At 37.8% G+C, this 15,763-nt stretch overlaps 1 protein-coding gene across 6 annotated transcripts in view; it reads left to right on the forward strand.

Moving 5' to 3' along the window:
* The window catches only part of ADGRV1 (adhesion G protein-coupled receptor V1), a 598,696-nt gene that overhangs the window by 400,460 nt on the left and 182,473 nt on the right, over window positions 1-15,763 (forward strand). The window lies entirely within an intron of this gene.

Here is a 15,763-nt window from a genome sequence, read left to right on the forward strand (position 1 = left end):
GGACTGCTTTGGAGATTTTTTTAAACTAGAACTATAGGATGTGAAGACTGGTTGTGGGGAATGCAGAAGTTGGAACCCAGGATGCTTCCCAAATTTCTGGCCTGGGTATCTGGTGGATAGTGGTAACTGAAATTACGATCACTGAACAATGGGGAAGAGCTGGTGAGTTTCTTTTGGGACATGCTGAATGTGAAGTGCCTGTGAGACCTCCAGTGGGAACTTGGAGGAGAGGGGGATACATTTAGAAATGCACTGGGAATCCCAGTGCTTTGGGAGGCCAAAGCAGACAGATCACCTGAGGTCAGGAGTTCAAGACCAGCCTGTCCAACATGGTGAAACCCCATCTCTACTAAAAATATAAAAAATTAGCTGGGCGTGGTGGTGGGTGCCTGTAATCCCAGCTACTAGGGAGGCTGAGGCAGGAGAATCACTTGAACCCAGGAGGCGGAGGTTGCAGTAAGCCGAGATGGCACCATTGCACTCCAGCCTGGGCAACAAAAGTGAAACTCCTCCAAAAAAGAAAAAAAAAAAATAGAAAGAAAGGAAGAAATGCACTGGAAAGCTATTGGCTTAGAGTTGGAAAATGGAGCCATTGGTTTGGAAGAGATTACTTGGCGAGAAGGTACAGAGTGAGACCAGCAGAGTCCTAGCATACTCACCTGAGGAGCTAGTAAATGTTGGGGGAGAAATTTCAATTCTCCTTTTCTCACTAAAATCCCAAATTCTCACCATATTCTATGCTGATTTGGTCGATAAAGAGGCTAAGAGAGGAGGATAGTGCGTAGTATTAACATCACTGTTAAGTGGCTCAACTAAAATGTTTCTTTGATAATGCATTCTGTGTAATGGTACTGTTAAGGTTTTCATGTGATACAGTTTCATATGCATTTCTGAGTATGCATGTAAGCTATTTTAATGAAACAGATGCATTCAGGCCCTTGCATATTCTTTCTTCTTGTTGAAGAAGAAGGTTGTAGGACTTGATGATGTAGCAACAGTGAAGTAATGGTAAAAGGAGAAAGAAAGTGAGGTGGTGATATTATGAGAGAATACCACATACCACACAGGCTCAAGGAAGGGTTGTTTTCCCCAGTATTATATTATAGTAGTGGGGGCTGAAGAAGAGAACTGAACTATTTAGCTAATAGAACCAGTTGAAACAAGTGGCGCCCTGGATCTGGGTTTGAATTCTGGCTCTGCCACTATCTGTGTAAGCTTAATCAAGCTATTGACTCTCTCCAAGATTTGTTTCTAAATCTGCATATAGGGATAATAATTCCTAACTCATAGAATTATTATTAATATTTTATAGCTCTTTGAGCAGTTTTAATCATGGAAAATTTATGGTGTTTTCAAGCTCCCCTCTCAAAAAAATTTGCAAATAAAAGTGAATTTAAACCACATAACATAAAACTTACATATCTGCTGAAATTAGAATAACATTTGCAAGATTTTCTGATTGCAAAATTCTTTAAGAGTTTATCTGAGTTAAACTTTTTTAAATGTGCCCTATTTATGTTGTTATCTGTCTGCCTGGATTGAGGTCCCCAGTGCTGTGCTAAAGGTCTTTGTCCATGCCCCTGACCTATTCAGAATTTTTGATTCATTACTTGGATGAAAACACAGGAAATTGCTTATCAGATATGTACATGGTACAGAACTGAAAGGACAGCTGCAACAGAGAGCTGCCTGCATTAAGATTACAGGTAGAGCCAATGAAGAGAAACTGTACTGTGATAAATTAAAAACTAGAGTGAAAGAGACATCATCTGATGTAAGTTAATGTAAATTACTCAAAATTATAATTTAACATAAACTCAGCAGCAATTAAATATGTGACCAGAATGCTTAACAATAACAACTACTGTAACTACAAAAACAACACACACCTAGGTTGTGTTGATAGCAGTATGGAAGCAGACATGGTTACATTTTAATTTACAAAATTCAGACTATTTTGGGACACAGCAACCACTCTCATGGGTCATGTTTCAGCAGGAACATTAATTATCCAATGAGAAGTTGGAAAACAACCCTCTAAGAAACTTTGAGGCAGCTGGACATAACTAACCTGGAAAGAATTTAGGTAGATGTGATGGCTGTCTACAAATACCGGAAGGGCTACTGCAGGAAAGGGTGGACTGTGTAGCTCCATTTGGCAGAACTCAGAGCAAATGGGTCAAAAATTAGGGAAGGAAATTTTTGATTCAGGTTAAGAGTTTTCATAGCAATAAAATGTCAAAGTTGAAGAGGCTTTTCTAAAAGTAGAGTGAATTCAATCACTGAAATATATCGAGAGGGAAATGACCAAATTTCAAACATGTTTTAGATGGATTTTATGCTTTCAGGGGCATTAGACAAAATCATATATAAGATTTCATCCAAGTTAATGAAGATTGGTAAATTCTACATCTCTTCTTCGAGTTAGGTAAATATGACTGTGGCTGATTCACATTTAGTAGACCAATTAGATTCTGGATGGCTAATGGCTTAGGAAAGCTATTTAAAGTACCAGTGAAGTTTAATGTATTTCAGATGGTACACCACATATTTTTCATGGTTTGTGGTGTGACCACAAGGGAAAAAGTCAGTAAGTTCTGAATTCTAGTTAGGTTACTTTTAATGAATTATTTTATGATCAGAGGTTGCACTTCACCAACCTACATTTTCCCATTTATAAAATAGTGACTGCTGAAATCTGTTTTTTTTTCTAAAATCCGTTTTAAAAACGTTATGTAGAAGGTTAGACTATTATTAGTTCAATCCTATTAGTCGAATTAGATTGAATAAAATTGAGAGAAGTTTTTACTTTAATGATTCTACTTCACTTTTTTAGTAATATAGGAGCGAATATGATACTACATATGTCTGTGCATAGCTTATAATGACAATAATCATTAATTTGTAATTACTGAGTTAAGCATGTCAGAATTGTTAATGTTTATTTTTAGCTGCATTATATCTTCAGTCTTAGAATAAATACATTGAAATGACTTTATCTTGAAAATTATTTTACTTTTATATCCTATGCTTTTAGTGTCATATAATAAAGTTAGATTATATTTTAGAGTAGCTTAGGGAAAATTTTATTGGTAAACAAGTTACATAACCTCTCTGAGCCTTGATTTTCTTATTTGAAAACTCAAGGTGTAATAACAGTACCTCTCTTTACAGACTGTGAAAAGATAAAATGAATTAATGTACAGAACGAGCTTGAAATGGTGTCTGGGACAGAATGCATACTCTGTACATATTTACCCATATTATTTGTTAAGATAATATGTTGTGGCTAAAATTTCATATATTTGAAAACATCTTGAATATTCTGCTTTTCCAATATAAATTATACCTTCTTTTTAACCAAAGAAAATCATCTTCGTGTAGTAGAAAGAGGTCTGACTTTGAGTGAGGCGGACACTAACTAGCTGCAAAGCCTTAACAAGCTGGAGAACCTTTAACTCCTTATTAAAGCAGATGCATGGCTCATAACAGGCTCCATAAATAGCAGCCTTGCCTCTGTTTCTTCAGGCTTCCCTTTTCTTTGACAGAGAAGTCACACAGTGCAAGGCGAGGATGGATTAACAAATTATTTTGCTTATTTTTAAAAAGGAAACAATACATAAATTCCTTTGTTGGCCACAGATATTGAATTATCCGTCTGTTTGCTCTTCATGTAAGATCACTCCTTGAAACTATTGAAATCATTTCTCCCTTAAGAAGGCAGGGTTGGGGTGGTTCCAAGATGGCCAAATAGGAACAGCTCCAGTCTACAGCTCCCAGCATGAATGACACAGAAGACGGGTGATTTCTGCATTTCCAACTGAGGTACTGGATACATCTCACTGGGGCTCATTGGACAGTGGGGGCAGGACAGTGGATGCAGCCCACCAAACATGAGCTGAAGCAGGGCGAGGCATCACCTCACCAGGGAAGTGCAAGGGATCAGGGAATTTCCTTTCCTAGCCAGGGGAAGGGGTGACAGACAGCATCTGGAAAATTGGGTCACTCCCACCATAATACTGCGCTTTTCCAATGGTCTTAGCAAACGGCACACCAGGAGATTATATCCTGCGCCTGGCTCGGAGGGTCCCATGCCCACGGACCCTCACTGATTGCTAGCAAAGCAGTCTGAGATCCAACTGCAAGGTGGCAGCAAGGCTGGGGGAGGGGCGCCCACCATTGCTAAGGCTTGGGTAGGTAAACAAAGCAGCAGGGAAGCTCGTACTGGGTGGAGCCCACCACAGCTCAAGGAGGCCTGCCTGCCTCTGTAGACTCCACCTCTGGGGGTAGGGCATAGCTGAATAAAAGGCAGCAGAAACCTCTGCAGACTTAAATGTCCCTGTCTGACAGCTTTGAAGAGAGTAGTGGTTCTCCCAGCACGGAGTTTGAGATCTGACCCCCGAGTAGCCTAACTGGAAGGCATCCCCCAGTAGGGGCAGACTGACACCTCACATGGCAGGGTACCCCTGAGACGAAGCTTCCAGAGGAACGATCATGCAGCAACATTTGCTGTTCAGCAATATTCGCTGTTCTGCAGCCTCCGCTGCTGATACCCAGGCAAACATGGTCTGGAGTGGACCTCCAGCAAACTCCAACAGACCTGCAGCTGAGGGTCCTGACTGTTAGAAGGAAAACTAACAAACAGAAAGGACATCCACATCAAAACCCCATCTGTACGTCACCATCATCAAAGACCAAAAGTAGATAAAACCACAAAGATGGGGAAAAAACACAGCAGAAAAGCTGAAAATTCTAAAAATCCGAGCACCTCTCCCCCTCCAAAGGAACACAGCTCCTCGCCAGCAACAGAACAAAGCTAGATGGAGAATGACTTTGACAAGTTCAGAGAAGAAGGCTTGAGATGATCAAACTTCTCCGAGCTAAAGGAGGAAGTTCGAACCCATCGCAAAGAAGCTAAAAACCTTGAAAAAAGATTAAACAAATGGAGAACTACAATAACCAGCGTAGAGAAGTCCTTAAATGACCTGATGGAGCTGAAAACCATGGCATGAGAACTACATGATGAATGCACAAGCCTCAGTAGCAGATTCGATCAACTGGAAGAAAGGGTATCAGTGATGGAAGATGAAATGAATGAAATGAAGCAAGAAGAGAAGTTTAGAGAAAAAAGAGTAAAAAGAAACAAACAAAGCCTCCAAGAAATATGGGACTATGTGAAAAGACCAAATCTACGTCTGATTGGTGTACCTTAAAGTGATGGGGAGAATGGAACCAAATTGGAAAACACTCTGCAGGATATTATCCAGGAGAACTTCCCCAACCTAGCAAGGCAGGCCAACATTCAAATTCAGGAAATACAGAGAATGCCACAAAGATACTCCTCGAGAAAAGCAACTCCAAAACACATAATTGTCAGATTCACCAAAGTTGAAATGAAGGAAAAAATGTTAAGGGCAGCCAGAGAGAAACGTTGGGTTACCCACAAAGGGAAGCCCATCAGACTAACAGCGGATCTCTCGGCAGAAACTCTACAAGCCAGAAAAGAGTGGGGGCCAATATTCAACATTCTTAAAGAAAAGAATTTCAACCCAGAATTTCATATCCAGCCCAGCTAAGCTTCATAAGTGAAGGAGAAATACAATCCTTTACAGACAAGCAAATGCTGAGAGATTTTGTCACCACCAGGCCTGCCCTACAAGAGGTCCTGAAGGAAGCACTAAACATGGAAAGGAACAACCAGTACCAGCCACTGCAAAAACATGCCAAATTGTAAAGACCATCGATGCTAGGAAGAAACTGCATCAGCTAACAAGCAAAATAACCAGCTAACATCATAATGACAGGATCAAATTCACACATAACAATATTAACCTTTAATGTAAATGGGCTAAATCCTCAATTAAAAGACACAGACTGGCAAATTGGATAAAGGGTCAAGACCCATCAGTGTGCTGTATTCAGGAGACCCATCTCATGGGCAGAGACACACATAGGCTAAAAATAAAGGGATGGAGGAAAATCTACCAAGCAAATGGAAAACAAAAAAAGGCAGGGGTTGCAATCCTTGTCTCTGATAAAACAGACTTTAAACCAACAAAGATCAAAAGAGACAAAGAAGGCCATTACATAATGGTAAACGGATCAATTCAACAAGAAGAGCTAACTATACTAAATATATCTGCACCCAATACAGGAGCACCTGGATTCATAAAGCAAGTGCTTAGAGACCTACAAAGAGACTTAGACTCCTACACAATAATAATGGGAGACTTTAACACCCCACTGTCAACATTAGACAGATCAGTGAGACAGAAAGTAACAAGGATATCCAGGAATTGAACTCAGCTCTGCACTAAGCAGACCTAATAGACATCTACAGAACTCTCCACCCCAAATCAACAGAATATACATTCTTCTCAGCACCACATTGCACTTATTCCAAAATTGACCACATAGTTGGAAGTAAAGCACTCCTCAGAAAATGTAAAAGAACAGAAATTATAACAAACTGTCTCTCAGACCACAGTGCAATCAAACTAGAACTCAGGATTAAGAAACTCACTCAAAAGCGCTCAACTACATGGAAACTGAACAACCTGCTCCTGAATGACTACTGGGTACATAACGAAGTGAAGGCAGAAATAAAGATGTTCTTTGAAACCAACAAGAACAAAGACACACATACCAGAATCTCTGGGACACATTTAAAGCAGTGTGTAGAGGGAAATTTATAGCACTAAATGCCCACAAGAGAAAGCAGGAAAGATCTAAAATGGACACGCTAACATCACAATTAAAGAACTAGAGAAGGAAGAGCAAACACATTCAAAAGCTAGCAGAAGGCAAGAAATAATTAAGATTAGAGCAGAACTGAAGGAGACAGAGACACAAAAAACCCTTCGAAAAATCAATGAATCCAAGAGCTGGTTTTTTGAAAAGATCAACAAAATTGATAGACTGCTAGCAAAACTAATAAAGAAGAAAAGAGGGAAGACTCAAATAGACACAGTAAAAATTAATAAAGGGGATATCACCACTGATCCCACAGAAATACAAACTACCATCAGAGAATACTATAAACACCTCTATGCAAATAAACTAGAAAATCTGGAAGAAATAGAAAAATTCCTTGACACCTACACCCTCCCAAGACTAAACCAGGAAGAAGTTGAATCCCTGAATAGACCAATAACAGGCTCTGAAATTGAGGCAATAATTAATAGCCTACCAACCAAAAAAAGTCCAGGAGCAGACGGATTCACAGCTGAATTCTACCAGAGGTACAAGGAGGAGCTAGGACCATTCCTTCTGCAACGATTCCAATCATCAGAAAAAGAGGGAATCTGCCCTAACTCATTTTATGAGGCCAGCATCATCCTGATACCAAAGCCTGGCAGAGACACAACACAAAAAGAGAATTTTAGACCAATATCCCTGATGAACATTGATGCAAAAATCCTCAATAAAATACTGACAAACCAAATCCAGCAGCACATCAAAAAGCTTATCCACCGTGATCAAGTAGGCTTCATCCCTGGGATGAAAGACTGGTTCAACATATGCAAATCAATAAACATAATCCAGCATATAAACAGAACCAAAGACAAAAACCACATGATTATCTCAATAGATGCAGAAAAGCCTTTGACAAAATTCAACAGCCCTTCATGCTAAAAACTCTCAACAAATTAGATATTGATGGGATGTATCTCAAAATAATAAGAGCTATTTATGACAAATCCACAGCCAATATCATACTGAATGGACAAAAACTGGAGGCATTCCCTTTGAAAACTGGCACAAGACAGGGATGCCCTCTCTCACCACTCCTATTCAACATAGTGTTGGAAGTTCTGGCCAGGGCAATCAGGCAGGAGAAAGAAATAAAGGGTATTCAGTTAGGAAAAGAGGAAGTCAAATTGTCTCTGTTTGCAGATGACATGATTGTATATTTAGAAAATCCCATCATCTCAGCCCCAAATCTCCTTAAGCTGATAAGCAATTTCAGCAAAGTCTCAGGATACAAAATCAATGTGCAAAAATCACAAGCATTCTTATACACCAATAACAGACAAACTGAGAGCAAAATCATGAGTGAACTCCCATTCACAATTGCTTCGAAGAGAATAAAATACCTAGGAATCCAACATACAAGGGATGTGAAGGACCTCTTCAAGGAGAACTACAAACCACTGCTCAACGAAATAAAAGAGGACACAAACAAATGGAAGAACATGCCATGCTCATGGATAGGAAGAATCAATATCATGAAAATGGCCATACTGCCCAAGGTAATTTATAGATTCAGTGCCATCCCCATCAAGCTACCAATGACTTTCTTCACAGAATTGGAAAAAACTACTTTAAAGTTCATATGGAACCAAAAAACAGCCCGCATTGCCAAGACAATCTTAAGCCAAAAGAACAAAGCTGGAGGCATCATGCTACCTGACTTCAAACTATACTACAAGGCTACAGTAACCAAAACAGCATGGTACTGGTAAGAAAACAGCGATAGAGACCAATGCAACAGAACAGAGCCCTCAGAAATAATACCACACATCTACAACCATCTAATCTTTGGCAAACCTGACAAAAACAAGCAATGGGGAACGGATTCCCTATTTAATAAATGGTGCTGGGAAAACTGGCTAGCCATATGTAGAAAGCTAAAACTGGATCCCTTCCTTACACCTTATTCAAAAATTAATTCAAGATGGATTAAAGACTTAAAGGTTAGACCTAAAACCATAAAAACCCTAGAAGAAAACCTAGGTAATACCATTCAGGACATAAGCATGGGCAAGGACTTCATGTCTAAAACACCAAAAGCAATGGCAACCAAAGCCAGAATTGACAAATGGGATCTAATTAAACTAAAGAGCTTCTGCACAGCAAAAGAAACTACCATCATAGTGAACAAGAAACCTACAGAATGGGAGAAAATTTTGCAATCTACTCATCTGACAAAGGGCTAATATCCAGAATCTACAATGAACTCAAACAAATTTACAAGAAAAAAACAAACAACCCCATCACAAAGTGGGCGAAGGATATGAACAGACACTTCTCAAAAGAAGACGTTTATGCAGCCAGAAAACACATGAAAAAATGCTCATCATCACTGGCCATCAGAGAAATGCAAATCAAAACCACAATGAGATACTATCTCACACCAGTTAGAATGGTGATCATTAAGAAGTCAGGAAACAACAGGTGCTGGAGAGGATGTGGAGAAATAGGAACACTTTTACACTGTTGGTGGGACTGTAAACTAGTTCAACCATTGTGGAGGACAGTGTGGCAATTCCTCAAGGATCTAGAACTAGAAATACCATTTGACCCAGTGATCCCATTACTGGGTATATACCCAAAGGATTATAAATCATGCAGCTATAAAGACACATGCACACGTATGTTTATTGTGGCACTATTCACAATAGCAAAGACTTGGAACCAACCCGAATGTCCATCAATGATAGACTGGATTAAGAAAATGTGGCACATATACACCATGGAATACTGTGCAGCCATAAAAAATGATGAGTTCATGTCCTTTGTAGGGACATGGATGAAACTGGAAACCATCATTCTCAGCAAACTATCGCAAGGACAAAAAACCAAACACCGCATGTTCTCACTCATAGGTGGGAATTGAACAATGAGAACACTTGGACACAGGAGGGGGAACATCACACACCGGGGCCTGTCCTGGGGTCGGGGGAGGGGGTAGGGAAAGCATTAGGAGATATACCTAATGTAAATGACGAGTTAATGGGTGCAGCACACCAACATGGCACATGTATACATATGTAACAAACCTGCACGTTGTGCATATGTACCCTAGAACTTAAAGTATAATAAAAAAAAACAAACAAAAATAAGGCAGGGTTATATGTACGTTAAGAAAAATTGACAGTGAGAATTTAAAATCTTGCAGTGTCTTTACTCTGTTTTGCTAGTTCTGTTTTTCCTTCTTTTGATTTGGTTTCATTTTAGAGATAGCATATATTAATGGTACAGAACATAATCGAATACTAAATAAAAAGTACATCTTTTTCTTACTATTTCTTGCATTCTTCATTCTCTGTTCTACCCTCAATACCAATTCCTGAAAGTAAACACTACTGTTTTCCTGTGTATCTCTCCATAAATATTCCATGCATAGACAAATATTTATATTTAAATAAGCACACATGTGTTCTTGTATGTGTGTGTGTGTATATATATACGATGTCCATATATTTATATATAGTGTATATATGTGTTATGTGTATCTGTATGTGTGTGTGTATGTATATATATATATATATGGACATCTTTAAGTTTACCATGCATGGGTATACCTTTTTCCTATGCTATAATATGGTTATTACATAAGTTTTTTTTCTGGCCTCCAGTTGATGAAATTACATTATATTTTGGGTATTGTGTTACTTTTTGCTATAGTAAACAATGTGTCCTTGAACACCCTTGCACTCTGAGTATTTGTTTACTTGAGCCATATCCATAGAATAAATTCCTAGGAATTATGCCTTTGCTATTCATGTCTACATGAAACATGTTCTCAGTTGGATTTCCAAATCATGAGGTAAATAAATTGCAATTAAATTATTTGAGATATTCATATATGATATAGGTAAGCAGACAAACAATTTTTGCCTGTATATTCATTTGGCCCAATTTTATGATCACTTCCTGTCACCAAGTTAAATGATTGTATAGCAGTCTGCATCAGTTATGAAAAATATACAAACCATGCATTGTTCTTGCAGTCTGCTCATCTCATGCCTAGAGTCACAGCTTAATTTGAAATATAATCTTTTCTTTTGAAACTACAGCTTAATTGAAGAGCACATTTTTAAAATGGTAGAATAAGGTTAGAAATCATTTTACAGTTGTACTTGAGCATTCACATCTTGTGCATTATTTTCTCAATATAACCAGGCTATGAACAAGCAAATGTACATGTTATTTATTCCTTGGTAGAAAGGCTACTTAGTGCCAGAGCATAGCAAAACAGGAAGGGAAATGCTAAAATTAGCCTTGTTTCTCTTTCATCATTGATTTAATTTTGGGGGACATCAAAGGTATTAAGGACAACAAACTGGGAATTATCAAGATAAAAATGACATATCCAGAAAATACTGAATTCTCCAGTCCTCAAAAAGTCTTGCAATTTATTTCATGCAATAAATGTTAAGAAAGAGGGAGGAGAACTGGGGCAATGACGAGGGATAACGTTTCTTAGACTCCTATCTGAAATGAATGATTAAGAGCATATGGAATAGACAGAATTAATAGCATCTGTGATCTCTGACTAAACTTGATGCTATAGTTAGTTTAAGGATTCTGGTGACACAGTTAATAATCAACTATTAGACAGCAGTCAGGATACCAATCTTTATTTCATATACCATGAAAAGTATGGAGTTCAAATAGCCTAATTTTAACTTTAAAAGGCATTTCTCCTTTATGTTTTACTCATATGCTTATATGCATTATACGAAGATTTATGAATAAGCGAATGAATGTGTGTTTATGGAACATATGAAAGCATAACTATGGCCTATGACAATCAAAACACTTAACAAGGTATGTCTTCAATTTTTCTATCTGGACATTGGGAAAAATAGTAAGGAAAAGGTTATTGTAAAAATAGGTAGATAGGTTTGTGTAGGAATGTAAGTAAATATGCCTATAGACACAGTCTTTTAGTTTACTGCTATCTATATTTGACCTAAATTACATCTGGGTATTTCAGTTGGTTGCTTGCATTTAACACAGAATCAGTTTAAATTCCAATAGCCTGAATTACTAATTCTGAAAAATATACTTCTCCCATCCTCCGTTTCCTCCGGTGTAAACAGAGCATAGTAAAACCTAGGGGAAAAGTCTTGATTAAATGATATATAGCTTTATGTTTGGTCTACATTTATTAACCAATTAATAAATATTTGTTTCGACTGGGCACGGTGGCTCATGCCTGTAATCCCAGCACTTTGGGAGGCCAAGGTGGGCAGATCAGGAGGTCAGGAGATCGAGACCATCCTGGCTAACACAGTGAAACTCCGTCTCTACTAAAATACAAAAAATTAGCTGGGCATGGTGGCGGGCGCCTGTAGTCCCAGCTACTAGGGAGGCTGAGGCAGGAGAATGGCGTGAATCCGGGAGGCGGAGCTTACAGTGAGCCGAGATGGCGCCACTGCACTCTAGCCTGGGTGACAGAGCAAGACTCCGTCTCAAAATAAATAGATAGATAGATAGATAAATAAATAAATAAATAAATAAGTAAATACACATTTGTTTCATTCTTCCCCTCTTAAACTATTACCTTCAACGTTTTTCACTTTTCACCAGTTAACTTTTGTCCTTCATTGGGAGTTCAGCCAAATCAATTAAAATTATGGAGTCTTCTAAAATTCTTTCTGGAGGGGATGGTTAACGGGTGCAAAAATATAGTTAGGATGAATAAGATCTAGTATTTGATAGCACAACAGGGTGATTGTGCTCAACAAAAATTTATTGTATATTTTAAAATAATGAAAAGAGTGGAATTAGAATGTTCCTGATGCAAAGAAATAATAACTGCTTGAGGTGATGGATACCCCAATTACCCTGATTTGATTATTACAGATTGTATGCCTGTATCAAAACATCACACTTACCCCATAAATATATACCTATTATGTACCCATTTTAATTAAAAATTTAATCACATTTAAATAAAATTATTTTTAACAAGGTGGCATATATATATGTATATAAACAAACTCAGAACTAAACCAGATAAATTGTAAAATTCTTGTTAAAGTCAATAAAATGTTTTAAATACTCAAAACAAATTGTGTACATCTTCATTTATTTCATATTTCTCAATTAAAATTATATGCAAAGCATTTCAATAGGTACTACAAGGTAAAGAAAAATTAATCCACAGTTCACAGTTGTTTTAGGTATTATGTTCTGATAAGCCTTTGTAAGTTTTCCTTAAGACTTAGGAAAAAAGTGAAGATACAGAACAGGTTATCTTTTTACTTCTAGAAATAAAGCATATCTCCACTATATAAAGTGAGTGGGGAAAAAAAATGAGGACAAGAAGTTCTCATGTAAATAAAAATATTGTCAATATTTGTGTCAATTTCTTTTTTTTTTTTCTTTTTGAGATGGGATCTTGTTCTGTCACCCCAGCTGGAGTGCAGTGGCGCAATCTCGGCTCACTGCAGCCTCCACCTCCCAGGCTCAAGCAGTCCTCCGCCTTATCCTCCTGAGTAGCTGGGACTACAGGCATGTAATCATCATGCCTGGCTAATTGTTTGTATTTTTTGTAGAGATGGGGTTTCCCTATGTTGCCCAGGCTGATCTCGATCTCCTGGGATCAAGCAATCTGCCCACCTTGGCCTCCCAAAGTACTGGGATTGCAGGTGTGAGCTACCGTGCCCAGCCTATTTGTGTCAATTTATATGGAAATAAATCTTAAATATAATCAGCCTTTACAAGGCAGTTTGGAGTATGTTGCACTCCCAGTTCTATAGGTAACAAGAAGATGAAAAAGCTATGCTGTTCTTTCATTGCCTCAGTTTCCTCGTAAGAGGGCATGATAAGATGACCTGTAAGATCTGTGTTGCTGCTAAAAAAACATAGTCTGCATACATCCATGCCTTTAGTGTTTTCACTTAAAGAATTGTAATTTCTGCAATAATCAATCACAAAGTGTTAGGAAATTATTAATAACTAAAAATTTAACCTCTCCTTTTACCACAGAAGGAAATTAAAACCCAGAGAAGCCAAGTGAAATTGGCCAAAAAGCAGTTTATCCATGCAGAACTATGTCAAAGACCCAAATCAAGTTACTAATAATCATGTCCTTTTGAATTTTGTAGATTTTTAAAAATATATAACATCTATATAACTTATTATTCACCTGGACCTTTACTTTTGGATGAATGCTTTGCAAATCTTCCTTTTATGTATTTGTATAGATTGTGTTTGTAATAGGAAATTTTCAAAAATAGCATTACATAGTTTTCTTTACATTTATTAAAATGGGCTTTTAATTAAGTACTCCCAAGTACAGTTCCCTAGGTGATCATGATATGCTGGTAATTGTGAGAAGTGTGAGAATTCAAGAGTACATCATCTTTCCTGATAAGCAACAATGAAAATAAGAAGATGGTAGTTCTAATATAATAATGTTTAGAGTTATTAAAGGTGAGACTATTTAGTCACATCACTGATTTTTAAGCTAAAAAATTTTTCATTTAATTGTCTCTTTCCAACTGACAAATTTGGTGGTTTATAATGCTGAAAATATTTTGGGATTTTTTTGGACTTGTCTTCAGAGACTATATCATATCTGTTTAAATGACCTTAATGCTAGGAAACTTTGTATTCTGAGTGTGTATGAAATGTAGAAACAGTCAAGTAGGATGAATGTAGTTGGTTAACTTTGGGCATAATAACATTTTGGCTAAGAATGACATGACTACATCGTGAGGATGGGTGGTCTTAAGATAGTTTATAAGATCCTTCTAACAACATTTTAAAAGCTTAGAAACAGAAGTGTAAATAGAGACCTACATATTGAATATTTTAGTACAATCTTTAGCAGAAAACGTATAAGATAAACAGTGAACAGTGAGCTATGTTTAGTTAGCATGAAGCATATTTAGGTGAGCGACACCCTTTGACTTGCGTTCTGTTAGTTCCACTTTGGATAAACGCATAGTTAATCAGGCACACAGATCACATTTGCTATATATCTGTTAACATAAAATTATCGTGCAAACATAATGATCTGTTAATACTTTTAAGTTAGATTATGAAGGAAGAACAGTGATTTCAAGGAAAGGAATACAACAGGTCCTCAAGTAATATAATTTCATTCAACATCGTTTTATTGTAACATTGATGAGAAAATAAATAAATTGCTAGCCTTGGCTACTCTCTGTGAGATGTGAACCCTGAAAAATTGAGACAGGTCTCAGTTAATTTAGAAAGTTTATTTTGGCAAGGTTTAGGACACACGCCCATGATACAGCCTCAGGAGGTCCTGATAACATGTACCCAAGGTGGTCAGAGCACAGTTTGGTTTTATACATTTTAGGGAGACATGAGGCATCAATCAACATATGGAAAGTGAACATTGGTTTAGTCTGGAAAGGCAGGACAACCCGAAGCAGAAGTGGGAAGACTCCAAGTGGGGAGGGGGCTTCCAGGTCATAGGTAGATAAGATACATTTTTTGAGGCATTATTTTGAGTTTCTGATTAGCTTCTCCAAACGAAGCAATCAGATACGCATTTATCTCAGTGAGCAGAGGGGTAACTTTGAATAGAATGGGAGGCCTGTTGGCCCTAAGCAGTCCCAGCTTGACTTTTCCCTTTAGCATAGTGATTTGGGGGGCCCCAAGATTTATTTTCTTTTCACAGTGGAGTTTGCATGTTCTCCCCATGTTTGCATGGGCTTTCTTTAGTACTTGGGTTTCCTCCCACATCCTAAAGCTGTGCACGTTGGCTTAATTGGTATGTCTAGATGTTCCCGCTCTGCATGTGCATGGGTGTGTATGTGTGAGTGCACCCTGCGATGGGATGACATCCTGTCCAGGGCTGGTTCCTGCCTTGTGCCCTGAGCTGCCAGAATGGGCTCTGGTCGTCCTTGACCCTGAACTGGAATAAGCAGGTTATAAAATGAATGAATAAATGAATGCAAATTATTGTAGAATAAAAATTTATAAAGTATATGAAGAAAGTAAATCATGTAAATGCAAGACAATAAACAATGCTGTACAGAAGTGCACAGGG

This window comes from Symphalangus syndactylus, chromosome 11, assembly GCF_028878055.3.
Source record: "Symphalangus syndactylus isolate Jambi chromosome 11, NHGRI_mSymSyn1-v2.1_pri, whole genome shotgun sequence".
NCBI lineage: Eukaryota > Metazoa > Chordata > Mammalia > Primates > Hylobatidae > Symphalangus > Symphalangus syndactylus.